The sequence below is a fragment of the Pseudophryne corroboree genome, chromosome 3, assembly GCF_028390025.1.
Source record: "Pseudophryne corroboree isolate aPseCor3 chromosome 3, aPseCor3.hap2, whole genome shotgun sequence".
In the NCBI taxonomy this organism is placed as follows: Eukaryota; Metazoa; Chordata; class Amphibia; order Anura; family Myobatrachidae; genus Pseudophryne; species Pseudophryne corroboree.
In genome coordinates this window covers 310,422,186-310,448,953 of record NC_086446.1, presented here as the reverse complement: position 1 = coordinate 310,448,953, position 26,768 = coordinate 310,422,186, and the positions used below count along the sequence as shown (strand labels likewise).

The 26,768-nt window shown below is 48.5% G+C and overlaps 1 long non-coding RNA gene, 3 other non-coding genes and 1 pseudogene across 4 annotated transcripts in view; 4 read left to right on the top strand and 1 right to left on the bottom strand.

The window, feature by feature from the left end:
* Nucleotides 1-12,955, bottom strand: part of LOC135057733 (uncharacterized) — an 83,531-nt gene extending 70,576 nt beyond the window's left edge. The window contains exon 1 of the long non-coding RNA XR_010244331.1: nucleotides 12,828-12,955. This is a non-coding gene — a long non-coding RNA (uncharacterized LOC135057733). The remainder of the gene's footprint in view (nucleotides 1-12,827) is intronic.
* Nucleotides 1,426-1,613, top strand: LOC134899754 (U2 spliceosomal RNA). The gene has a single exon (XR_010173367.1). It is a non-coding gene; the product is annotated as a U2 spliceosomal RNA (small nuclear RNA).
* Nucleotides 3,685-3,872, top strand: LOC134899777 (U2 spliceosomal RNA). Its single transcript, XR_010173381.1, has one exon. It is a non-coding gene; the product is annotated as a U2 spliceosomal RNA (small nuclear RNA).
* Nucleotides 12,956-15,830: 2,875 nt separating the features above from the next.
* LOC134899735 (U2 spliceosomal RNA) lies at nucleotides 15,831-16,011 on the top strand (annotated as a pseudogene).
* A 5,893-nt stretch (nucleotides 16,012-21,904) lies between these two features.
* On the top strand, nucleotides 21,905-22,088 carry LOC134899753 (U2 spliceosomal RNA). Its single transcript, XR_010173366.1, has one exon. It is a non-coding gene; the product is annotated as a U2 spliceosomal RNA (small nuclear RNA).
* The last annotated feature ends 4,680 nt before the right edge of the window (nucleotides 22,089-26,768 follow it).

Here is a 26,768-nt window from a genome sequence, read left to right as displayed (position 1 = left end):
GAACTCAGATAACGTGTGGGTGTATTGTTTTCTCTTATGGGATGCAGTGTTGCGCGATTTACAGCGCACATTCATGGGATATGGTAATAAGAGTTGCAGGCGTTTACAATATATATTAGAGCGGGCATCTTAAATATTTGTGAGAAATCAATTTGGCATTCTTACCACAGACCTGTGAATCACTGCAAAATGCAGTGGGGGGAGGGCCCAGTTTCAACTGATCGGTATAAACTCTCCACCTGCCACTGCTTGCCTTTCAGTAGTTAGTGTGCTGTCCTGGGAGACGTTATTGGGGGAGAGGGAACAGCCTTTTCTTGCAATTTCAGAAACACGGAATCTCCTCCAGTCTGCGGGCCGCTGACAAGCACTGGATGCCAAAGAATGAGTGACTAACTTCTGGGGGTGGGGTCACATGCATCAATCGGACCCACTGTACCACTGGCCTCCCGGGAATGTTCCCGGTGGCTATAATGGCAAATACGTCCCTAATTGTGACATCATGGAACGATGTCGTCACCATTACTTGGCAGCATTCTATAGACCTGCACTTGTTCATTGACTTCAGTTGGGGGGAGGGGCAGCAGGAGGGAGGAGTGATTCTCTGTGAAGCATCATTTTTTTCTGGCTCCTTCTAATGGAGTAAGATTGTGCCTCCTGCGGCTGTTCTGATAACAAAACAATGCCCAAAAGTGAAGGCTGGAAAAGACCTAAACCAGAATTAAAGTAAGCCATTAATTAAGCAGTTAATTTGTGCATACGAATTAACTTAGTAAGACATTTTAAGTAAAGCACCTAACCTAGGTAGGCCTAGAACCCTGAGTGCCCATTGCAGCATTTAAAAATGCTTTACATAGATTTAGTGCAACATACGCAGACACGAACTAGACACAAAATGTTACACTGCAGAACACCTTTCAGGTCCCTTTATCAGTTGGTACATTTTAAAAGATTAACCCAATGAGTGAATGCAAAGGTGCAACTATGTAAGCCATTTCCAAAATATCAAATTTAGGCCATCGCAAGACATTTCAAAATGGAAAGCACACAAGCACACACAACATAGAACCAGGATCATAGAACAGACATTCCAGAACACTGTTGTAGTTCCAGAAACTGCAAGCCATCTGTTTAAATCCTCTTGCCAAAGCATTCAAATGCTGAGAATTTCATGGAACTAGAGAACATTCCGTTGAAGGATTTCACACTGTCTGATGGACCGCATTGTGCAGACAAAAGTAACGGAGCCAGGAAGGATGCCTGTCAGCCGGCTTATTGGTGTGTGCCATAGGCGGAGCACACACAAATTGTGCCTCCAGCTAGTAAGTGACAAACACAGGAGTCTGCCTGCTAGTCACCTAGGTAGATTGGAGTAGGTATGCAAAATGTAGATGGGGCATCAGGAGGGACTGGCAAGCAGGCAGGTAGGACGCTGATGCATTTGGCTAAGATCAAGTGTGGTATCTGTTCTTATAAGTTTAATATCTGATACGCCACCTATCTGCGGACCATATATTAAATGGAATTTTAGAACAGGGAGAAGGGAAAAGAGCTTGCTCTGTCCACTCCACGTGTTGACCAAGTAATGCAGTACTTCCAGGAGCGGTGCACCTTTCCTATTCTGTCATCCAAAAATAGACAATTGGTGCTTTTCATCTTTAAGTGTGCTTGCATGCCCATTTTGCAATGTCTTGCACCACCTAAATTTGTCAATTTGAAAACGGATTACTTTAGTGCACCTTTGCATTCAGGAATATTATTATCTTTTTCAAATTTAATAACTGATAAACTGAGCTGAAAGCTGCTCTGCAATGTAGCATGTTGTGTCTAGTTCATGACTGCATGTATTTCACTCCTTCTAGTCAAAGCATTTTTAAAGGCTACAGTGGTACTACATATATGGTACTACATATATATATATATATATATATATATTCTGGATGTGAGGCCTACTTGGGTTTCATGTATAACTTTTCTTTACGAACAAACTAGCTTCATTACCTACTCAGAAATGAATGAATTAATGACTTACTGGATTTCTGGAGTATGGCCTTTCAGGACCTCATTGGTGGGCATTGATTTGTATGGAGACCAGAAGCAGGAGTTGCAAATCTGCTAGATTAGGAGCCAGCAAAAAAAAAAAAAAAAATTATGTTTCACAAAGAATAACTCCCTCCTCCTGCTGCCCCTCCCCCCAACTGATTCCAACCAGGAGCTGCAGCCTTAGAGAATGCAGCTGCTAATTGTGACATCATGGAATGATGATTTCATCATTACTTGGCAACATTCTATAGACTTGCTCTTGTTCATTGACTTCAGTTGGGGGGAGGGGCAGCAGGAGGGAGGAGTTATTCTCTGTGAAGCGTCATTTTTTTCTGGCTCCTTCTAATGGAGTAAGATTGCACCTCCTGCGGCTGTTCTGATAATAAAACAATGCCCAAAAGTGAAGGCTGGAAAAGACCTAAACCAGACATAGGTAAGTCATTAATTAAGCAGTTAATTGGTGCACAGGAAATTAACTTAGTAAGACATTTTAAGTAAATCACCTAACCTAGGTAGACCTAGCGGTATCCGGACTCCAGGTCGACAGCACAAAGGTCGACACACCTTAGGTTGATGCCAATTGGTCGACACACCTTAGGTCGACATGGACAAAAGGCCTACAGGAACAAGGTCGACATGGAAAAAGGTCAACATGAGTTTTTCACGATTTTTTTTCTTTTTTTGAACCTTTTCATACTTAACGATCCACGTGGACTACGATTGGAACGGTAAAGTGTGCCAAGCGGTAGCGGAGCGAAGGCACCATGCCCGAAGCATGGCAAGCGAAGTGAGCCATGCGAGGGGACGCGGTGCACTAATTGGAGTTCCCGGTCACTCTACGAAGAAAACGACACCAAAAAAACATAAAAAACTCATGTCGGCCTTTTTCCATGTCGACCTTGTTCCTGTCGACCTTTTGTCCATGTCGACCTTTTGTCCATGTCGACCTAAGGTGTGTCGACCAATTGGCGTCGACCTAAGGTGTGTCGATCTTTGTGCTGTCGACCCTCAGTCCCAGACCCAGACCTAGCACCCTGAGTGCCCATTGCATCCTTTAAAAATACTTTAAATAGATTTAGGGCAACATACACAGACACGAACTAGACACAAAATGTTACATTGCAGAACACCTTTCAGGTCCATTTATCAGTTGTTACATTTTGAAAGATTAACCCAATGAGTGAATGCAAAGGTGCATCTATGTAAGCCATTTCCAAAATATCAAATTTAGGCAATCGCAAGACATTTCAGAATGGAAAGCACACAAGCACACACAACATAGAACCAGGATCATAGAACAGACATTCCAGAACACTATTGTAGTTCCAGAAACTGCAAGCCGTCTGTTTAAATCCTCTTGCCACAGCATTCAAATGCTGAGAATTTCATGGAACTAGAGAACATTCTGTTGAAGGATTTCACACTGTCTGATGGACCGCATTGTGCAGACAAAAGTGAGAGAGCCAGGAAGGATGCCTGTCAGCCGGCTTATTGGTGTGTGCCATAAGCGGAGCATACACAAATTGTGCCTCCAGCTAGTAACTGACAAACACAGGAGTGTGCCTGCTAGTCACCTAGGTAGATTGGAGTAGGTATGCAAAATGTAGATGGGGCATCAGGAGGGACTGGCAAGCAGGCAGGTAGGACGCTGATGCATTTGGCTAAGAACAAGTGTGGTATCTGTTCTTATAAGTTTAATATCTGATACGCCACCTATCTGCGGACCATATATTAAATGGAATTTTAGAACAGGGAGAAGGGAAAAGAGCTTGCTCTGTCCACTCCACGTTTTGACCAAGTAATGCAGTACTTAAAGGAGCGGTGCACCTTTCCTATTCTGTCATCCAAAAATAGACAATTGCTGCTTTTCATCTTTAAGTGTGCTTGCATGCCCATTTTGCAATGTCTTGCACCACCTAAATTTGTAAATTTGCAAACGGATTACTTTGGTGCACCTTTGCATTCAGGAATATTATTATATTTTTCAAATTTAATAACTGATAAATTGAGCTGAAAGCTGCTCTGCAATGTAGCATTTTGTGTCTAGTTCATGACTGCATGTATTTCACTCCTTCTAGTCAGTGGCGGAACTGTGGGAGGCAGTGGAGTCGGCTGCCTCCGGGCCCCTGACCGCAAGGGGGCACATCTCCTCCACTGTCTCCCGCTGCCTGAGGGCCGCGCTGCTATTGCAGACGGAGGAGCTGTGTCAGTGACACGGAAGCTGCCTCCTGTATTTACAGAGAGATGGCACTGGCTGCAGCTAGGGGGAGCTCCAGAGCACAGCTCCTCCCGGGCCCTTCTAGTTAAGTAAGTCAGCTGAGGGAAGCTCTCTGCTCCTCCGTGCTCCGTCAGCCTGATGATAGACAAAGGTAGGCACTGTGTGGGGAGTGGGGGATTTGGGGGGAAGCACTGTGTTTTGTGTGTGCTTGTTTTTAAGTGAGGTGTTTGTGTGTTTTTAAGGAAAGTTGTGCATTCAAGTAAAAAAGGCATGTGTGAGTGAGTGAGTGATGTGTGTGTGTGTGTGTAAGTGAGAGGCATGTGTGTGTGTGTAAGTGAGAGGCATGTGTGTGTGTGTAAGTGAGAGGCATGTGTGTGTGTGTGTGTGTGTGTAAGTGAGAGCCATGTGTGTGTAAGTGGGAGCCATGTGTGTGTAAGAGGGAGGCATGTGTGTGTAAGTGAGAGGCATGTATGTGTGTGTAAGTGGGAGGCATGTGTGTGTAAGTGAGAAGTGTGTGTGTGTGTGTGTGTGTGTAAGTGAGAGGCATGTGTGTATGTAAGTGAGAGACGTGTGTGTGAGGGGCATGTGTATGTAAGTGAGAGGCACGTGTGTGAGAGGTGTGTGTGTAAGTGAAAGGCACGTGTGTGAGAGGTGTGTGTGTGTAAGTGAGAGGCGTGTGTGAGAGGTGTGTTTGTGTGTAAGTGAAAGGTATGTGTGTGAGAGGAAAGGATTAAAGGAGGCATTTGAGCATTTCTATTATGTACAGAGCACACACCTGGTCTGGGTACACACTACCTTATAAATATATGGAGGGGTGTCCGTTCTGAATGTGTGTGTGTGTGTGTGTGTGTGTGTGTGTGTGTGTGTGTGTGTGTGTGTGTGTGTGTGTGTAAGTGAAAGGCATGTGTGGGTGTTTAAGTGAAAGCGGCGTGTGTGTTTTTAAGTAAAGGAGGTGTGTGTGTGTGAAAGCGGCGTGTGTAAGTGAAAGAGACGTGTGTGTGTTTAAGTGAATGAGGCGTTTGTGTGTTTTTTTTATATATATCTAGTGTTCACGCTAGGTGTCTTTCACAGGGCGCTGGGCCCTGCCCCTTAGATAGCTGAATCCCACCCTGCCCGTTTTTGTGCGCCCTGCCGTTTGCTGCCTGCCGGACCCCGCCACGCCGCTGGTCCCAGCTGTGCGCCGCCGGACCCGGTAAGCACATGAGAGTCCCCCTGGGCTAAATTAACCTTGTAAGTATTTTGCAGCTGTAAACTTCAATCTCAGTGCTCTCTACCTGGTGCAGTGTGCCTCAGTGCTCTCTACCTGGTGCACACTGCCTCAGTGCCTCAGTGCTCTCTACCTGGTGCAGTGTGCCTCAGTGCTCTCTACCTGGTGCAGTGTGACTCAGTGTTCTCTACCTGGTGCAGTGTGCCTCAGTGTTCTCTACCTGGTGCAGTGTGCCTCAGTGCTCTCTACCTGGTGCAGTGTGCCTCAGTGCTCTCTACCTGGTGCAGTGTGCCTCAGTGCTCTCTACCTGGTGCAGTGTGTATAATGTGCTCTATCTGGCGCAATATGTATAACGTGCTCTACCTGGTGCAGTGTGTATAGGAGGTTCTACCTGGTGCAATGTGTATTAGGTGCACTACCGTGTGGTGTAATGTGAATTGCCACTATTATGTGGCCTGGTGCAGTGTGCCTCAGTGCTCTCTACCTGGTGCAGTGTGTATAATGTGCTCTATCTGGCGCAATATGTATAACGTGCTCTACCTGGTGCAGTGTGTATAGGAGGTTCTACCTGGTGCAATGTGTATTAGGTGCACTACCGTGTGGTGTAATGTGAATTGCCACTATTATGTGGCCACGCCGCTTCCCCACAAAACAACGCCCCTAGATTTTTGCTGCGCGCCTTCGCGCGCACTGTCCATGTTTTGGCCTATAGGAATGGGAGCACCAAGCATTATAGTATGTACCTAAGTTTGCCCATCTAATTCAAAAATGTGCCCTCCCGAATGGAAAAATGTGCCCTCCCCGTGATCAGCACCCTGCCCTAAAAAAATCCTAGAGTGAACACTAGTTATATCGGCACACCGCTGCGCCAAAGGATCTCCATCGAGACCCGCTGGTGGGTGAGGGAGCACTGTAGGTGTACTATAAAGGTATGCTGGTATCTGTTTTATTGTAATGACTGACTTGGTGTGCGTCCACTTTCTATGTGTATCTATATTACTATTGGGAAAGGTACCTGAGCACGCTGCTACTGTTCACCCTTAGTGCCGGATAGCTACATATGATATGTGTGTGTATATGTAGGGGGGCACCAACATTTATCATGCCTCCGGGTGACTGGGACGAACTTACGCCGCTGCTTCTAGTCAAAGCATTTTTAAAGGCTACAATGGTACTACATGTATGGTACTACATATATATATACTAGGTGATTCATCGCGCCCTACGGGCGCTCTTCACACCGTCGTAAAGGGCTACGCCCCTGTGGGCTGAGGGATGGTGGAGGGGGCAGGAGGTGTTGGGCTTGTTGGAGTTGTGGGTGTGTGTGGCAGGGGGATTGGGGAGGGTATGTCCGAGGCTGCCATAGGTGGTGGAGTTCCACATGGGGTGTGTGGGTGGATGGTGAAGGGCATGGGGGGGCTTTGTAGTGTTCATGGGAGGGGTGGAGAGTCGCGTAGGGGGAGGTTGATGGTTTTGTTGAGGTTTCGTGTGAGCTGCAGGGGTGGTGTATTTGCATAAGCTGTGTGTCAAGTATGGGGCTACAGTGTTTGGTGGATGTTATTGTGAGGTGTTGTGGGTGTTGGGCAGGTGTATGTTGTGTGGATGTGGGGTAAAAGTGTACATGGTGTGTTGTTTATATGTGAAAGGGGGTGGGTGTAGTGAGGTGGAGGTGTGTGTGTTGGCGTTGCCCTGGGATTGAGGTATTGACTGTTTGTGGGGAGGGTTGTTGTAGGTGGTGCGTGTGGTGGATGTTTGATTGTAAAATGGCCTTGTGGATGGGGATGTTGGTGCAGAGGTGGTGGTATAAATGGGGTATGTGGATGTTTTGAAGGGGGAACGGATGTGCTGTGTGTGAGGGAGGAACATGTGGTGTGTAGGTGGGTTGAGAGGGAGTGTTGCATTTGGCAGAGTGTGCATAGGTGCTTAGGGGATTTTGTGGGTGTGGTGGGGAGGTTAGACAGGTTAGAGATTGAGGATGTATGTGTTAGGGAGTGTGAGGGTTGGCTTTGGATTGTTGATGGTGGTGAAGGTAATGTGTTTGGTGTGGTGGTGTGTGTGAGTGTTAGTAGGTTTGGCCTGTGGCCCTGTAAGATGCTGGGGAGGGTGAAAGAGTGTGTATGGGCTGAACCGTGGATGGTGGCTGGTGACTGTGTATACAGGGGCAAGGGGTAAGGGATGGTGTAGGTGGTAGGTGGTGTAGTACTTGTTGCATTTGGGAACGTGGCATGGGTGGGGGAGTTGCACATGGGGAGTGTGGTGGGATGATGGAGGGTATTTGGGGTGGGGTGCTGTAAGGAAGGGGGGGTGGGGAGTGAGTTAGGGGGATGGTGCATGGGGTAATGGTTGGGTGGTGTATGTGTGGACGGTGGATGTTAGGTATGGGGTTAGCTTGTTTGGGGGATGTGCTTGTGAGGTGCAGCTGATGTGGTGGAGGTGGGTGAGGTGGAGTTGTGGGGTAGGGGTTTTTGGGTGCTGGTTGTGTTTTATGATGTAGGTAGCGATAGCATGCAGAGAGGGATGGTGTTGTGTGCGGTGCATGTGGAAGATGGTTTTATGTGAAAGGGTCGTGTGGATGGGGGTGATGTTTTAGAGTGGTGGGTGGAAATGTGGTGTGTACATGATGTGAGTGGTGGAGGGTTTGCTATGGGGGGATGGCAATCAGGGTGGGTGAAGGCAAAGTGTATGTGTGAGGGAGGAAGGGCTGGTGGACAGGTAGGTTGAAAGGGGGTGCAGGGTGTGGCAAAGCCATGTGCAAGGTGGTGTTGGTGGGGGGGGGGGTTTAGGGAGTATGCTGAACTGTTATTGTGGGATCTGGGGTGTGTTTGGAGGGTGTGTCTATTGTGTTTTTGTGGGAGCGGTGGGTGGATTGTTTATATGTGTGGCAAGGTGAAGTGGATGTGGTGTTAGGGTGTTTTGTTGGGGGCAGAGGTGTGTTGTGTTAGCAGATGTTGGAGTTGAAATTGGCGTATTAGTGGCTTTAGGCTAAGGGGGTAGTGTTGTGGGGAAGATGGTGTTTTGATGGTTTGACCGAATTAGTTGGGTGCAGAGGGAGGGAGGTGGGTGTGCGATAGGGTTAGGGTGGTGTGTGGCTGGATTGTGGAGGGTGTTGAAGGGAATGTGTGTGGTGGAGTGTTTTTTTGTGAAGGGTACGTAGTTTGGGGTGTGGTTTGCTGAAATGCTGTGGGTAATGATTTATGGTCCTTGGGCAAGTGTGTGGAGAGGGGTCACTGCCTGTATATGTTTTTGCGTAGGGGTGAGGGATGGGGGTGGTGATAGGAGGTGTAGTGTGGGATGGAGTTGGGTGGCAGGGGGAGGGGGTTTGAAGTTGGCATGGGTGGAGGAGGTCCACATAGGATGGGTGGTTGGATGGTGGAGGGTTTTTGTGGGGTTTGTGGTGTATGCATGGGAGGGGAGGGGGTGGCAGGATTAGTCAGATGGGTAAGGTTGTGCTGTGGTTGTGTTGGATGGGTGTTGTATTTGTGGTGGCTGGGTGGGCGTTATGGGTGTATTGCGGTTGTGGGATGGGCTTGCGGTGTGCGCGGTGGTGTTGGCCAGGTGGTTGCGTAGGTGTGGGTTTGTTTGTTAAATGCAGTGTTGTGTGTGTTAGGGTTGTTTCCCCTAGTGGTGTGAAGGCAATGGGGGAAGGGGTGGTTGTTGTTGGGTGGTGGTGTAGCAAAGATGGGTAAGGTGTTTTGTGTGTGTGTTGGGGGGAGGGGAAAGGGAAGTGGAGGGTGCGTGCGTGTTGTTAGGAGTGTGGATGGTGAGTGTGAGTGTGTGTGTGTGTGTGTGTGTGGAGGGGGGGGGAGAGGAAAAAGGGGGGGGGGGGGAAAGGGGGGGGGGAAGAGAGGGGGCAGTGGAGGGTGCATGCGTGTTGTTAGGAGTGTGGAGGGTGAATGTGTGCGTGGGGGGGGGAGTGGAGGGTGCGGGCGTGTTGTTAGGAGTATGGAGGGTGAGTGTGTGCGTGTGTAGGGGGGAGGGGAAAGTGGAGGGTGCGGGCTTGTGTATAGGGGGGAGGGGAAAGTGAAGTGGAGGGTGCGGGCGTGTTGGTAGGAGTGTGGAGGGTGAGAGTGTGCGTGTGTTGGGGGAAGGGGAAAGTGAAGTGGAGGGTGCGGGCATGTTGGTAGAAGTGTGGAGGGTGAGGGTGAGTGTGTGTGTGTGTGTGTAGGGTGGGGAAAGGGAAGTGGAGGGTGCGTGCGTGTTCTTAGGAAGGTGAGAGTGTGTGTGTGTGTGTTGGGGAAAGGGGAAAGGGAAGTGGAGGGTGCGGACGTGTTGGTAGGAGTGTGGAGGGTGAGTGTGTGTTGGGGGGAGGGGAAAGTGAAGTGGAGGGTGCGGGCATGTTGGCAGGAGTGTGGAGGGTGAGAGTGTGTGTTGGGGGGAGGGGAAAGGGAAGTGGAGGGTGCGGGCGTGTTGGTAGGAGTGTGGAGGGTGAGTGTGTGTGTGTGTGTTGGGGGGAGGGAAGTGGAGGGTGCGTGCGCATTGTTAGAAGTGTGGAGGGTGAGTGTGAGTGTGTGTCTAAGGTAGAAGTGGTTGCCGTGTATGTGGTGATAGGTGTTGGTATATTTGGGGCCATGAGGCTGCTACTTGTTTCCCCCCTTGTAATGGACGGGGTGCACCTGGTGGGATGGTTGATATGGGGGGCACACCGTATGTGAGTGGGTGGGTGAGGGCGCTGTCTGCAGGGCCGGTGCAAGGTTTCAAGGCGCCCTAGGCAAAGGTTCACAATGCTGCCCTCCTTTCCACCCAACATTCTCCACCCAGCCCCTCATAACCATATACACATCCACTCCAGCCCCCTAGTAGTACACAAGTCCCAAGTCAGACTGAAGCTAGGAAAAGACGCACATGCCAGCTCCCAGGCACCTGGCAGCTCAAAAAGCTGATAGTATAAATAACTTTCTCATACGAGGGAAACAGACGTGGCAGCTGTGACCAACACAGGGGCAGAGGTGCATAAAGGTCCCTTGGACCCCATCTCTAATCACACTGTATTATGGCTTCAATTAGGATTACCACTGTTGCATTTACAGATTCCCGGAGGGGACGATTGCCCAAAATCACAGTATAGTTACAGCCAAATTTCAGGCCGTCACATGCACATTTAAATGCCATAAGATGCCAATGCTTGTCCCATTTATGTAATCAGACTGCTCTACTTGCACCATTCATGCCATCAGACCTATCCACATGCCCCATATATATCATCACACTCCAAATGCCCCTGGTGTTACCATAGCCCTCCACGTGCTCCTTATGTGTACAGCTCTACATAGGTCTCCTAGGGGGTCTATGTACTAAGACTTGGTGTCATCACAGCCCTCCATATGCACCTTATGTGTCATTGTACTCTTCCACATATCCTTCAATCACCTAATAATCAATATATGGCCATGAACATTTTGCTGCTGAGGCCACTTCATACTTTCCTCCTCCAGCAAGTCCGACCTTTACTGGAGCACACTGACTAGTCTGTGACATCCGCATAATGTAGGTCATTCTGAGTTGATCGCTAGCTGCCGTTGTTCGCAGCGCAGCGATCAGGATAAAAATCAGCATTTCTGCGCATGCATATGCACCGCAATGCACATGCGCAACGTACGGGTACAAAGTCCTTTGTGGTTTTGTACAGGTTCTAGCGAAGCTTTCAGTCGCACGGCACAACGCAGGAAGATTGACAGGAAGAGGGCGTTTCTGGGTGTCAACTGACCATTTTCAGGGAGTGCTTAGAAAAACGCAGGCGTGGCTGGGCGAATGCTGGGCAGGTGTGTGACGTCAAAAGCCATTCCTCCATCGTTAGAATCAACGCACATGAAGAGTAAGTCCAGGGCTGGTCTTGTTTTGCACAAACTGTTTTTGCAGAGCTCGGCTGCACAGGCGTTCGCACTCCTGCAAAGCGAAAATACACTCCTCAGTGGGCGGCGACAATGCGTTTGCACGGCTGCTAAAGACTGCTAGCGAGCAAACAACTCGGAATGACCCCCATTGTTCAGAGGCGTTCCCATGAGTGCTCCTCCTTTCCCCTGGTGACAATCTTACTTCTGCAACAAGCAACATTATGCCACAATGATCCGGAAGAAGTAGGTGCAGATAGTAGATATTTATATATATATATATACGGTATGTGTATATATATATATATATATATATATATATATATATATATATATAAATATCTATGTATAATGTTACAAAGAACCAAACGCAGTACTCAAGAGGATTTGCAATAATAACGTGTATTTTTAAAACATTACAATGCAGCGTTCCCACATGATACAGCTTAGCTGTATAGTTGAGTCTGATATTTTAGGAAGGCTGAGAGTCCTTTTATCAATTCCGCTTATATCTGCACAGGCTCGGCGACAGGAGGGGGACAAAGGGTACAATTATCCTGGGTCCCTCGGTTCAAAGGGGCCCCGAGGTTGTACCCCCTTCACGCTGACCTCTGCATGCTGCTGACTTCCTCCCCGGCAACCACCACCACTGCACATCAGTGGGTCACACGGGCGGACATGTAACCCATCCCGGCCTCCCCCCCACCTAGGTCCCCAGCACACTTTGGGTACGCGTTACGCTGCTGGGGATCCCTGGGGTCAGCATACCGACCACTGAATCCCGGCGGTGCAATGCCGGCAGGTGAGGGCGAGCGCAACAAGCTCCTTGCGGGCTCGCTGTGTTCGCCATGCTGCGGGATCGGTGGCTATGGGTGTTGTGGTGGGAATACTCCCTGCTAGTCAGCATGCCAACTGTTGGGATTTAGAGCGGGGCAGGTTGTAGCCGTCGGTAATGTGATCAGCGGTCTCCTGACCGCTAGTCACATAACTACATCCCCCGAGCAACTCAGGACAGTTCCTCCTATAACACACCACCCAGCTAAACAGACAGGCTTCATCTATGGCCGCATGAACTGCTAAACAGGATCATCAACATCCTCCAGTCTCTCTGCTCGTTGGTAGGTACTACGCGCTCCCTCTGCAATACATTTGTCACCAGGGGAAGCAGCCATGCACCCCTCCTGCTAGACACCCTCTCTCCCTTCCTTCCTGCTAGCACTGACACCCATTATACATGATATTACATTTCCATTTTAAGATATATAGCAACATCTTTCCTAGGTTCAAGTTCAGGAAGGGGGGTGGAGCAGGGATGCAGAGTAGTATAGATGCAGGGACAAACGTGTTCCATTCCCTCCACTGTCCAGATCCCCATCTGACCCACACTTTGTGCCTCCAGCAGTAGCAGAGGGAAGATAGGTTTGCACTGAGGAATGAGTTAGCCAAACTCAGGAAATTAAACTATTTAATTGTAGATGCTGCACTTTTGGGTGTCAGTTTATATAGAAACACAGCACATGATTAGGCTACTTACCACCAGACAGAACACAGCCTCTCACTGTAGTCTCAGTGTGCAGGTCACAGCACGAGCCAGCTCCTCATCTCTCATCTAGGGGGCGGAGCTACAATGCTTGGCTGGGAGAGTGAGAAGAAGGCAACAGCAGGGGATGGGAGCTGACGGGCTGGCTGTGTACAGTAACAGAACAGCACATGTGGCTAGTCCAGAGAGCAGTGCAAAGCAGACAAGGTAAGGCTTAAGGCTGCTGCAACCATCATATGAAGCATCTGTCAGTCTCCTTCAGAATCATACTTCCTGCGGTGTTCGGCCAGGTCAGGGGCGCCCTCTGGTGGCCAGCGCTCTAGGCAGCTGCCTAAAGCTGCCTAATGGAAGCGCCGGCCCTGGCTGTCTGCACAACACGGAGTAACAGTAACACCGGCCATAGCTGTACATGCGGCATCACCCTGACAGCACGCCGCACCTGACTCTGTACCAGCGTTATCTCTGTTGCTGCTGCTGGCTCGAACCCGACGACCCCGCTGGATGTTTGGAAACAGATAGATTCGTCGGGTCGGAGGCAGCAGCGGCGAGAGAGATAACGCTGGTACAGAGTCAGGTGCAGCGTGCTGTCAGGGTGATGCCGCATGTACAGCTATGGCCAGTGTTTCTGTTACTCCGTGTTGCGGACGGCGGGTCCCAGGCAGCGTGTCAGTGGCTGCATGTGGGAACAGGCGACGGGCTGGTGCGGGTGTCAGTGGGCTCCCGGGCAGTGTGTCCCGTCTGTGCCATCGGGTGCTCCCCCCAGCTCTGCTCCCCCCACCGCAGGCCAGTGTGTGCAGCGGTAGTGGGCAGGGGGGGAGCGATGTGTGCGGGCTGGGTGTTACTGCACTCTTACAGATGGTAGGGGAGGTTAGCGGCGGCCTCGGTAGCGGGTGTCTGTCCCGCCGTGGTGGGGAAGGTGGGTGTGTTAGGTGGTGGTGGGTGTTTGCAGGGGAGGGGTGGTGTGGGGTGAGGGTGTCTGGGTGTCCATACGTACCTTGCAGTGTGGGGCGTCAGTGCACTGCTGGCTTGTGGCTGGAAATGGTCTGTTGAATCTGTGGCTGGTGGTCCCTTCTGTGGTGTGTGGTGTGCTGACACTGAGCAGCTCCTGGCCTGTCCAAGTCCGCCCGGGTCTGTGACTCCATCCAGCGTTAGAAATGCAGGCACAGAGTCACAGGGCTGATATATAGGAGATTCTGGATGTAAGGCCTACTTGGGTTTCATGGATAACTTTTATTTACGAACAAACTAGCTTCATTACCTACTCAGAAATGAATGAATTAATGACTTACTGGATTTCTGGAGTATGGCCTTTCAGGACCTCATTGGTGGGCATTGTTTTGTATGGAGACCAGAAGCAGGAGTTGCAAATCTTCTAGATTAGGAGCCAGCAAAAAAAATAAAAAATGATGCTTCACAAAGAATAACTCCCTCCTCCTGCTGCCCCTCCCCCCAACTGATTCCACCCGGAGCTGCAGCCTTAGAGAATGCAGCTGCTAATTGTGACATCATGGAATGATGATGTCACCATTACTTGGCAGCATTCTATAGACCTGCACTTGTTCATTGACTTCAGTTGGGGGGAGGGGCAGCAGGAGGGAGGAGTTATTCTCTGTGAAGCGTCATTTTTTTCTGCCTCCTTCTAATGGAGTAAGATTGCACCTCCTGCGGCTGTTCTGATAACAAAACAATGCCCAATAGTGAAGGCTAGAAAAGACCTAAACCAGAAATAAGTAAGTCATTAATTAAGCAGTTAATTGGTGCATAGGAAATTAACTTAGTAAGACATTTTAAGTAAACCACCTAACCTAGGTAGACCTAGCACCCTGAGTGCCCATTGCATCCTTTAAAAATACTTTAAATAGATTTACGGCAACATACACAGACACGAACTAGACACAAAATGTTACATTGCAGAACACCTTTCAGGTCCATTTATCAGTTGTTACATTTTAAAAGATTACCGTATTTTTCGGACCATAAGACGCACCTGACCATAAGACGCACCTAGTTTTTAGAGGAGGAAAACAGGAAAAAAAAATATTCTGAACCAAATAGATTCTGTTACATTGTCTTATATAGCGCAGCAAATTCCTTTGCGCTTTACAATTGTAAACCGAGATAAAACAAATTGGGTAACAACAGACAGACTTGGAGGTAAGAGGGCCCTGCTGCAAGCTTACAATCTATACTGTAGACACAGACATCAGCTTTACAGGCTCTGAGAAAGGAAGAGGTGAGGGGGGGAGAGCGGGGGGACTCACTTTATTGCCTGTCACAGCCTGTCAGTTTACGCTGCCCAAAGCAGGAAGGAATCGAAGGAGGTGAGGGGAGGGAGCGGAGGAGTCACGTGATGCCGGCGCTCTCAGATGACGGGCTCTGAGATGACGGCAAAGCAGCAGCAGCAGACAGGACCCGCCGCTACCCGCACCCGATAACTGCTGCCTCTCCCACCCAGTGCGCTCCCACCCAGCGCATTGAGAGCGCTCCATAAGGTCTTTATTGCTCTATTCGGACCATAAGACGCATGTACTTTTCCCCCCACATTTTTGGGGAGAAAAAGTGCGTCTTATGGTCCGAAAAATACGGTAACCCAATGAGTGAATGCAAAGGTGCATCTATGTAAGCTATTTCCAAAATATCAAATTTAGGCAATCGCAAGACATTTCAAAATGGAAAGCACACAAGCACACACAACATAGAACCAGGATCATAGAACAGACATTCCAGAACACTATTGTAGTTCCAGAAACTGCAAGCCGTCTGTTTAAATCCTCTTGCCTAAGCATTCTAATGCTGAGAATTTCGTGGAACTAGAGAACATTCCGTTGAAGGATTTCACACTGTCTGATGGACCGCATTGTGCAGACAAAAGTAACGGAGCCAGGAAGGATGCCTGTCAGCCGGCTTGTTGGTGTGTGCCATAGGTAGATTGGAGTAGGTTTGCAAAATGTAGATGGGGCATCAGGAGGGACTGGCAAGCAGGCAGTTAGGCCGCTGATACTTTTGGCTAAGATCAAGTGTGGTATCTGTTCTTATAAGTTTAATATCTGATACGCCGCCTATCTGGGGACCATATATTAAATGGATTTTTAGAACAGGGAGAAGGGAAAAGAGCTTGCTCTGTCCACTCCACGTTTTGACCAAGTAATGCAGTACTTCCAGGAGCGGTGCACCTTTCCTATTCTGTCATCGAAAAATAGAAAATTGCTGCTTTCCATCTTTAAGTGTGCTTGCATGCCCATTTTGCAATGTCTTGCACCACCTAAATTTGTCAATTTACAAACGGATGACTTTGGTGCACCTTTGCATTCAGGAATATTATTATCTTTTGAAATGTAACAATTGATAAATTGAGCTGAAAGCTGCTCTGCAATGTAGCATTGTATATCTAGTTCCTGAACATAGGCGTGCGCAGAACATTTTATTAGAGGGTGCACCGTCGGAGGGGTGTGTTTGGCACCACCTACTGGGCATGCTTAGCACTGCCTATTGGGCGTGTCTAGCACCGCCTATTGGCACTCAAAGCAATATAACCATATGCCCCCAGCGGTGCACCTTACTTAATACCCCCAGTGGTGCCAGATACACACGTCTCTCCTGTGCCTCACTTCACTGAGTCCCTGTCTGTCACTTGAAATATGGCGCTGGCTTGTGAGCCAATCAAAGCTCACGGGCCAGCAGCCAATCAAGAGCCGGTCCGCTGACAGCCGAGAGACATTGTAAATGACTGCCGGAGACGGGGATACACAGTGAGGGGCAGGAGAGACGCGCGCAGCGCTCTCCTCCCTTCAAGTTTAGCGGCAGACTGAGATGGGAATCGGCGGCAGCAGCAACAGGTGCGGGGAACTCCGGACATTAGGGGGTGCCTGTGCGCACCAGGCACCACCCATGCGCACGCCTATGTTCCTGAATGCGTGTATTTCACTCCTAGTAGTCAAAGCATTTTTAAAAGCTACAATGGTACTACATGTATGGTACTACACAGTGGCGGAACTACCGAGCGGTGGGCCCAGGTGCAACAAAATGCTTTGCCCCCCCCCCCCCCCCCCCCCCCCATCCCATCTAAGTCCACCCTCTCACCCCTGGAAAGGATCTGGTGAGGGGGACCTGCTCAGGGCCAGAAAAATGGATACCTAGCAACAGTGCCGTAACTAGACATTTTAGCACTGTGTGCATGAAACGGCATCGGAGCCCCACCCCTCCATGTAAAACAGGGGCTGCGCGCGCCATAGGCGCGTGCAAAAAATAAAGGGGCATGGCTTTGTGCTGAATGGGTGTGGCCATAATAATACCAATTCATATAACAGTGCACAGTAGTCTCCATTATTCAAATTATGCCGCACAGTAGCACCACTACACCAGGTAGAGCCCCTTTTACACCTTATGGTGGTCAGATTCCCCTTTTTACACATTAAGGCAGACAGCGTCCCCTTTTTACACGTTAAGGCAGACAGGGTCCCACATTTTACACATAACGGCAGACAGCGTCCCCTTTTTACAGATTAAGGCAGACAGTGTCCCCTTTTTACACATTACAGCAGACAGCATCCCCCTTTTACACATTACGGCAGACAGCATCTCTTTTTTTTTTTACACATTACGGCAGACAGCATCCCCTTTTTACACATAAAGGCAGACAGGATCCCCTTTTTACACATTATGGCAGACAGCGTCCCCCTTTTTACACATTACGGCAGCCATTCCCCCTTTTTTACACATTATGGCAGAAACCGTCCCCTTTTTACACATAACGGCAGACAGCGTCCCCTTTTTACACATTACTGCAGACAGCGTCCCCTTTTTACACATCACGGCAGACAGCGTCCCCTTTTTACACATTACGGCAGACAGGGTCCCCCTTTTTACACATAATGGTAGACAGCGTCCCCTTTTTACATATTAAGGCAGACAGCATCCCCATTTTACACATTACAGCAGACAGCGTCCCACTTTTTACACATTATGGCAGACAGCATCCATTTTTTTACACATAACTGCAGACAGCGCTATACTTTTTACACATAACAGCAGACAGCATCCCCTTTTTACACATTACTGCAGACAGCGTCCCCTTTTTACACATTACTGCAGACAGCGTCCCCTTTTTACACATTACGGCAGCCAGAGTCCCCTTTTTACACATTACGGCAGACATCTCCCCCCCCTTTTACACATTACGGCAGCAGTGGCGGATTTAGCGGGGGGCGATTAGGGCGAACGCCCCCCCTAAACATACCGGCACCGGGATGGATGGCCGGGTCCCGCGCGACGATCATCAGCGCAGGGCCGGCCCGACATTGTGCGCCAGACACAGGAGGGCTCAGTGACTGACGTCACGCACTCTCTGCTGCGGCTACCCGTCCACCTGACACAGGCTGCTCTCCGCAGGGGACCCCATTACATGGCAGTTTAACATGTGACGCCCGCTGCTTCCGGCCCGGGCCCTGTCAGACTGAGCACATTGGACAGCCGCCGAGTGCCGGAGCTCCAGCGCATTCACCAAAGTCTCCTCTCCTGCACCATCAGTCACTGTGGTGTGCTGGGAGAGGAGCCGAATGAGACTAAAGAAGGTTGGTTGGAGGCAATGACATTTAAATTAGATAGAGATTGCAGGTGCCGACATCGCAGTGAGATAATCACAACTGTGCACCTCCGGAGCAGAGCTAAATAGCTTACCCCTGCTGCTGGACGAAAGAAGATAAGAGATTATAATTTCTTTCATCCAGCAGCAGGGGTAAACTATTCAGCTCTGCTCCGGAGGTGCACAGTTGTGATTACCCCACTGTGATGCTGGCACCTGCACTCTCTACCTCAGTCCCAGATGTGACTGGAGGCAGGGGAGCAACTAAGCCATGCTGCGGGAGGTACTATGCAGGCAATGCTGCAAGGGTCGGGGCGGTATCGGTCTCTGCAGGCACTATTGGCATCAGGCAACCAAAATGCCTGGCAGGTCACTGGGGGGGGGCTGTAGCAGTAGTGTGGTGATAGGGGCTCATTGGGCTACCGGGCGGGAGATTAGGACACTTCCCATCAGCAGCTGCTGTCACACAGATTCAACTCCTCCCTGAGCATCAATGACCCTGATCTTCCTGCCTGGTGGCTGGACCCTCCCCCGAGATCAGCAGCCACTGTACAATATTCAGCCGCGGATCGTCCCGTTAGACTTCCTTCCTCCCCGGCTGCCAGCTCCCTCCCAGGGTGAGTACATTCTAGTTTTCATCCTAACTCTAAAAATACAGTTTATCAAATATAGGTCTCAGTCAGATGTGGTCCCCCCCTCCTCTCCACCCTTCCGTCTCTTTCTCCCCCCTCTTGCTATCCCGCCCCCTTTTCCTCTGCACCCTTCCTCGTCTCTTTCTTTCTTTCCCTCTCCGACCCCCCCTTTTCCCTCCACCCTTACCTCTCTTCATCCCACCCTCTGTCTCTCTCTCTCTTTCTCCCTGTCCCTATGTCCCTGCTGTCACTCTCCCTGAATTTTGTCTCATTCCATGTGGCATAATGTGAATTTTGGCTCATTCTGTGTGCTATAATGTGAATTTCGGCTCATTCTGTTTGCTATAATGAGAATTTTGGATCATTCTGTGTGCTATAATGTGAACTTCGGCTCATTCTATGTGCTATAATGTGAATTTCGGCTCATTCTGCGTGCTATAATGTGACTTTTGGCTCATTCTGCCTGCTATAATGTGACTTTTGGCTCATTCTGTGTGCTACAATGTGAATTTCGGCTCATTCTGTGTGCTATAATGTGAATTTCGGCTCAGTCTATGTGCTATAATGTGACTTTTGGCTCATTCTGTGTGCTATAATGTGAATTTCGGCTCATTCTGCGTGCTATAATGTGACTTTTGGCTCATTCTGTGTGCTATAATGTGAATTTCGGCTCATTTTGCATGCTATAATGTGAATTTTGGCTAATAGAGTGTACTGTAATGTGAATTTCGGCTCAAACCATGTGCTATAATGTATACCATTGTTGTCCTATTACTGATGCCATCACAGGATCTATTAAAATAAATTTGTATTTATATAAAGCTTTTTTTCCTGCTAAAATAAATGTATTTCACTTTTTTTCTCTCTGAAAGTGGACTGGTAGTCCAAATCAGGCTTGCACGATTGTGCATGTGTGATCTACGAATGTGCAGATGCATGCAGGAATGGCGATTCGCCAGTCTGTATCACCAGTGCGCAGGGTTCTCTCCACATCTGGCAACATTTTAATAGTAATGGCAACAATAGGAAATTTTTAGAAGCGAATGGGAGGGGCATTTGTAAGTGAGAGGAGCTATGATTAGGGGGAGGAGTCATCATTCTTAAACTGCCCCCCCTAAAAGTTAAGTCTAGATCCGCCACTGTACGGCAGACAGTGTCCCCCTTTTTTACACATTAAGACAGACAGAAAAGAAAGAATTATACTTACTCTCTCCGCTGGCAGTCAGGCTCCTCGGTGCAGCTTCTTTCAGAGATGCCAGGCAGGAGAGAAGGAGGAGGAGGGAGGTGGAGGAGGGAGCCGCAGCAGCGCTGTGTAATTGGTGGAGGCGCTGCTGCTGCTGTCCCTTTCCTTCACCATAGGCTGTTCTCCGATGATGTGAATGCTGGGATGTGCTTCCCAGCATTCACAGCGTCGGAGAAGAGCCTGTGGTGAAGGAAAGGGACAGCAGCAGCAGCGCCTCCACCAATTACAGTGTGCTGCTGCGGCTCCCTTCTCCACCTCCCTCCTCCTCCTTCTCCCCCATGGCCGCTGTGCTGAGTGCTCTCCTTGGCGGTGGCTGTGTGTTGAGGGCGGCGGTTGCCTGCAGCACACAGCGGAATGTAATGAGTCAGTTTGACTCATTACATGCCACGCTGCTTTGGGCCCCTGGACAGTGGCGGGCACCAGTGCAAGGCACTGCCTGCACTGGCGGTAGTTCCACCACTGGTACTACATATACATATACTCTGGATGTGATGCCTACCTGGGTTTCATGGCTAACTTTTTTTTACGAACAAACTAGCTTCATTACTTACTCAAAAATTAATTACTTAATTAATAACTTCTGGAGGTTGGCCTTTCGGGACCTCATTGGTAAGTATTGTTTTGTATGGAGACCAGAAGCAGGAGTTGCAAATCTTCTAGATTAGGAGCCAGCAAAAAAAAAAATATATATATATTTTTCACAAAGAATAACTCCCTCCTCCTGCTGCCCCTCCCCCCAACTGATTCCAACCAGGAGCTGCAGCCTTAGAGAATTCAGCTGCTAATTGTGACAGCATGGAACGATGATGTCACCATTACTTGGCAGCATTCTATAGACCTGCACTTGTTCATTGACTTCAGTTGGGGGAGGGGCAGCAGGAGGGAGGAGTTATTCTCTGTGAAGCGTAATTTTTTTCTGGCTCCTTCTAATGGAGTAAGATTGCGCCTCCTGCGGCTGTTCTGATAACAAAACAATGCCTAACCTAGGTAGGCCTAGCACCCTGAGTGCCCATTGCAGCATGTAAAAATGCTTTAAATAGATTGAGGGCAACATACGCAGACACAAACTAGACACAAAATGTTACACTGCAGAACACCTTTCAGGTCCCTTTATCAGTTGTTACATTTTAAAAAATTAACCCAATGAGTGAATGCAAAGGTACATCTATGTAAGCTATTTCCAAAATATCAAATTTAGGCCATCGCAAGACATTTCAAAATGGAAAGCACACAATCACACACAACATAGAACCAGGATCATAGAACAGACTTTCCAGAACACTATTGTAGTTCCAGAAACTTCAAGCCATCTGTTTAAATCCTCTTGCCACAGCATTCAAATGCTGAGAATTTTGTGGAACTAGAGAACATTCCGTTGAAGTATTTCACACTGTCTGATGGACTGCATTGTGCAGACAAAAGTCACGGAGCCAGAAAGGATGTCTATCATCCAGCTTATTGGTGTGTGCCATAGGCGGAGCACACACAAATTGTGCCTCCAGCTAGTAAGTGACAAACACAGAAGTGTGCCTGCTTGTCACCTAGGTAGATTGGAGTAGGTGTGCAAAATGTAGATGGGGCATCAGGAGGAACTGGCAAGCAGACAGGTAGGACGCTGACACTTTTGGCTAAGATCAAGTGTGGTATCTGTTCTTATAAGTTTAAAATCTGATACGCCACCTATCTTAGGGTTATATATTAAATGGAATTTTAGAAAAGGGAGATGGGAAAAGAGCTTGCTCTGTCCACTCCACGTTTTGACCAAGTAATGCAGTACTTCCAGGAGCAGTGCACCTTTCCTATTCTGTCATCCAAAAATAGATAATTGCTGCTTTTCATCTTTAAGTGTGCTTGCATGCCCATTTTGCAATGTCTTGCACCACCTAAATTTGTTCATTTGCAAACGGATTACTTTGGTGCACCTTTGCATTCAGGAATATTATTATCTTTTAAGATGCAGCAACTGATAAATTGAGCTGAAAGCTGCTCTGCAATGTAGCATTTTGTGTCTAGTTCCTGCCTGCGTGTAATTCACTCCTTCTAGTCAAAGCATTTTTAAACACTACAATGGTACTACATGTATGATACTACATATACATATACTCTGGATGTGACGTCTACCTGGGTTTCATGGCTTACTTTTTTAATAAACAAACTAGCTTCATTACTTATTCAGAAATGAATTACTTAATTAATGACTTACTGGATTTCTGGAGTATGGCCTTTCGGGACCTCATTGGTGGGTATTGTTTTGTATGGAGACCAGAAGCAGGAGTTGCAAATCTTCTAGATTAGGAGCCAGCAAAAAAAAAAAAAAAAAATTATGCTTCACAAAGAATAACTCCCTCCTCCTGCTGCCCCTCCCCCCAACTGATTCCACCCGGAGCTGCAGCCCTAGAGAATGCAGCTGCTAATTGTGACATCATGGTACGGTGATGTCACCATTACTTGGCAGCATTCTATAGACTTGCTCTTGTTCATTGACTTCAGTTGGGGGGAGGGACAGCAGGAGGGAGGAGTTATTCTCTGTGAAGCGTCATTTTTATCTGGCTCCTTCTAATGGAGTAAGATTGCGCCTCCTGCGGCTGTTCTGATAACAAAACAATGCCCAATAGTGAAGTCTGGAAAAGACCTAAACCAGAATTAAAGTAAGTCATTAATTAAGCAGTTAATTTGTGCATAGGAAATTAACTCAGTAAGACATTTTAAGTAAAGCACCTAACCTAGGTAGGCCTAGAACCCTGAGTGCCCATTGCAGCATTTAAAAATGTTTTAAATAGATTGAGGGCAACATTTGCAGATACAAACTAGACACAAAATGTTACATTACAGAACACCTGTCAGGTCCCTTTATCAGTTGTTACATTTTAAAAGATTAACCCAATGAGTGAATGCAAAGTTGCATCTATGTAAGCTATTTCCAAAATATCAAATGTAGGCCATTGCAAGACATTTCAAAATGGAACGCACACAAGCACACACAACATAGAACCAGGATCATAGAACAGACATTCCAGAACACCAGGGCCGGCGCCACCATTAGGCAGCTTTAGGCAGCTGCCTATGGGCGCCTGCCACTGGAGGGCGATATGATCCTGCTAAAACAACTTTTTTGTCCAAACAGCTGCATCTGTTGTTTGACTAGGGGATCGGAGGAGGCGGCGGTGGTGGCGGCGGACCCGAGTATGCTGCAGCGTTTGCGGGCGTGACAGGCCCGGGGGATGCCTGGGTATACTTTCTCTTGACAGAGACACTGGTGAGTGGAGGAGGCAGCGGCGGCGGAGCCGAGCGTGCTGCTGCTGATGTGTGCGGAAGTGACGGGTTCAGGGGCTGCTTGTCTGGACGGAGACGGCAAGGAGCGGAGGAGGCGGCGGCGGAGCAGGGCATGCTTCTGCTGTGTGGGGAAGTGATGGGCTCGGGGGGCGCAGCTTCTCCGGATGGGGAGCAGAGGTACAGTAGCTTGACAGTGGTGGATCAGCAGCCTGAATCCTGGAGGTCAGGACACTGCGCCCTGCTGGCCTCTCCCTGCTGTGCCATGGCTGGTAGTGGACAGAGTGCGGACAGGAGCAAAGCTGTGTCTGTATATATGTAGGCTGTACAGTATGTGTGTGTCTATGTGCAATGCATGCTGTATTTGTGTGTGTATATATATTGTATGTGTGTGTATATGTGCAATGCATGCTGTATGTGTGTATATATACTGTAAATGTGCATACTGTATCAGTGGCAAACGCAGGATTTGCATGGGGGGGTTTCCAGAACTGGGCGGAGCCAATCACGGGGGTGGGGACTGAGGTGACCCAGTATATGCTGGGTCCGTAAAACTAGTGTGTCTGTGTGTGTGTGTATATATATATATATATATATATATATCTACACATATATATATATATATACATATATCTACACACACATATGCCCCGCAAGGGGCACATTTGCGCTCGCCACACTGTTGGTAAGCTGGCGGCCGGCCTCCCGGCGCCGGTATGCTGGTCGCTGGGAGGCCGGCCGCCGGGAGATCGTAGTGAACCCATATACACATATACATAGCATATTAAACATGCATACATATATATATATATATATATATATATATACACACACACATACAGTACACATATATATACACATGTATATATATATATCATATGTGTGTGTGTGTGTGTGTGTGTGTGTGTGTGTGTGTGTGTGTGTGTGTGTGTGTGTGTTTATATGTATAAATGTATGTATATACATGTGTATATATGTAGGCACATGGATATATATGTACTATAATTAAAATAAAGTAAACTTTTATTGCACTTGCAAGTGCCACCAGGAAGACAGCAGGCTGCAGAGGACGCTAGACAGTCATTAATTATACTCATGCAGCAAAAAAAAAAAAATTTTTTTTTTTTTAGTGGAGGGGGGTTTCTGGGTACTCGGAAACCCCCCCTGGGTGCGCCACTGTGTATGTGTGTGTGTATATATGTGCAATGCATGCTGTATTCATAGGCGCGACACGCGCCTACTGCTGCAGTATCAGAGTGCAGAATGTCGATTCATGTGTCCTCCTCTCCCCCTGCCGCACCGCTGCACCCAGTCAGGAACTTTTTACTATGCTTAGCAGCCATGGAGATACAGAACAGCTGGCAGCATTTGAAATGTGGCACCGGCCGCGAGCCAATTGGAGCCCACAAACCAGCAGCCAATCAGGAGCGGCAGCTTCTGATTGGCTGCCAGAACGTGAGCTCAGGCGCCACATTTCAAATGCCGTCAGCGCTCAGCGCTGACAAGTGCGCATACAGGGGGGTTTCAGTAGTTGTAAGTTTCCCCTGAAACCTCAGAGAGAGGCAATCGCATATCCATGGTGGTCCAGAAGGGGGGCAAATGATGTACTCCGCAGAGTATGAGGCCGAGCTGTACTGAGGCAAACAGCATATCCTCACAGCCATGCCATGCAGCTCCTCCCCTCCAGAGTACCGTACAGTAAGTGCAAGCACACATTCTTCTGTGTGATGAATTGCATGCTGCCCAAGATTCCCAGACAGGCCTGCTAGATCTCAGCTCCCTCACTCTACTACGAAAAAAAAAGAGTGAGAAACATGTCAAAATGAAAGTGACAGGAAGAGAAAGAAAAGTAACAGACAGTAAGTTAATAGTAGATAGTGATTAAAGTGGGGTTTAGAAAACAGAGGGAGTGAGACACACAAAGGTGGGAGGCTGAGAGGCACAGAGTGAAAGGGGGGCAGACTGAGAGACACAACGGTGAGAGGCACAGACTGAAGGGGGAGCAGTTGAGAGACCTAGAGTAAGTGTGGGTGTTAAGCCAAGAGGCAGATAGTGTAGGGGGGCAAGCTGAGAAACAGTGAAGGGTGGGAGGCTGAGAGGCACAGAGTGAAGGGGAATGGTGAACGATGCAGATGGGAGGTGATGGCGTGGCAGGGAGATGCAGAGCGGGATATGATGGTGTGGCTGAGAGATAGGGAGGTGATTATGGTGTGGCTGAAAGACAACTCGGTAGAGATGATGTGGCCGAGATGATGGTGTGGCTGAGAGACAACTCGGAGGAGATGATGGTGTGCAGAGAGACGCAGGGAGGAGATGATGATGGGGCTGTGAGACGCAGGCAGGAGATGGGGTGGCTGAGAAACGCAGAGGGCAGGAGGTGACACGAGTCTGGCTGATCCTCTGTTGTATGATGATGATGACATTGGTTATATTCCTACACAAACAGGCATCTTCTGGACCATGTATTATCCTACATGATAGTGAATAGTGACTGAAGACGCTGTCTGCCCAGGGAGAATACATTTCTTCAGAGGTTCCCTGTTGTGAGAAACCACCAAATGGGTAAGCTGCATTTGGAATGGAAAGGAATGACATTAGGTGGCACTAGACACGCCCCTCCGATGGTGCACCCCCTAATGTGCTGTGCACGCCTATGGCTGTGTGTGTGTGTGTGTGTATTGTGTTATTAGTAATGAGATAGTGCCTATCTATAATATAAAACAACAGTCTGTGGTACTGTATTATACATTATCTGTTTTTGGGACTGGGTTCATATTAACATGTCATTTATGTAATACTGTATAAATCATAAGTTTTTCTTTTTGTGCTATGTGCCGCTTCAGGAAGATCAGAATCAGACTACACAGCTTCTATATCACACCTCACACCTCACGTGTTTATTAGATTTCACTTTCATAAATACTGATGATGGGGGGGGGGGGAGAAGTGGGCTGAAATTTTGCCTAGGGCGCTGAGAAACCTTGCACCGGCCCTGCAGAACACTATTGTAGTTCCAGAAACTGCAAGCCGTCTGTTTAAATCCTCTTGCCAAAGCATTCAAATGCTGAGAATTTTGTGGAACTAGAGAACATTCCGTTGAAGGATTTCACACTGTGTGCTGGACCGCATTGTGCAGACAAAAGTAACGGAGCCAGGAAGGATGCCTGTCAGTCAGCTTATTGGTGTGTGCCATAGGCGGAACACACACA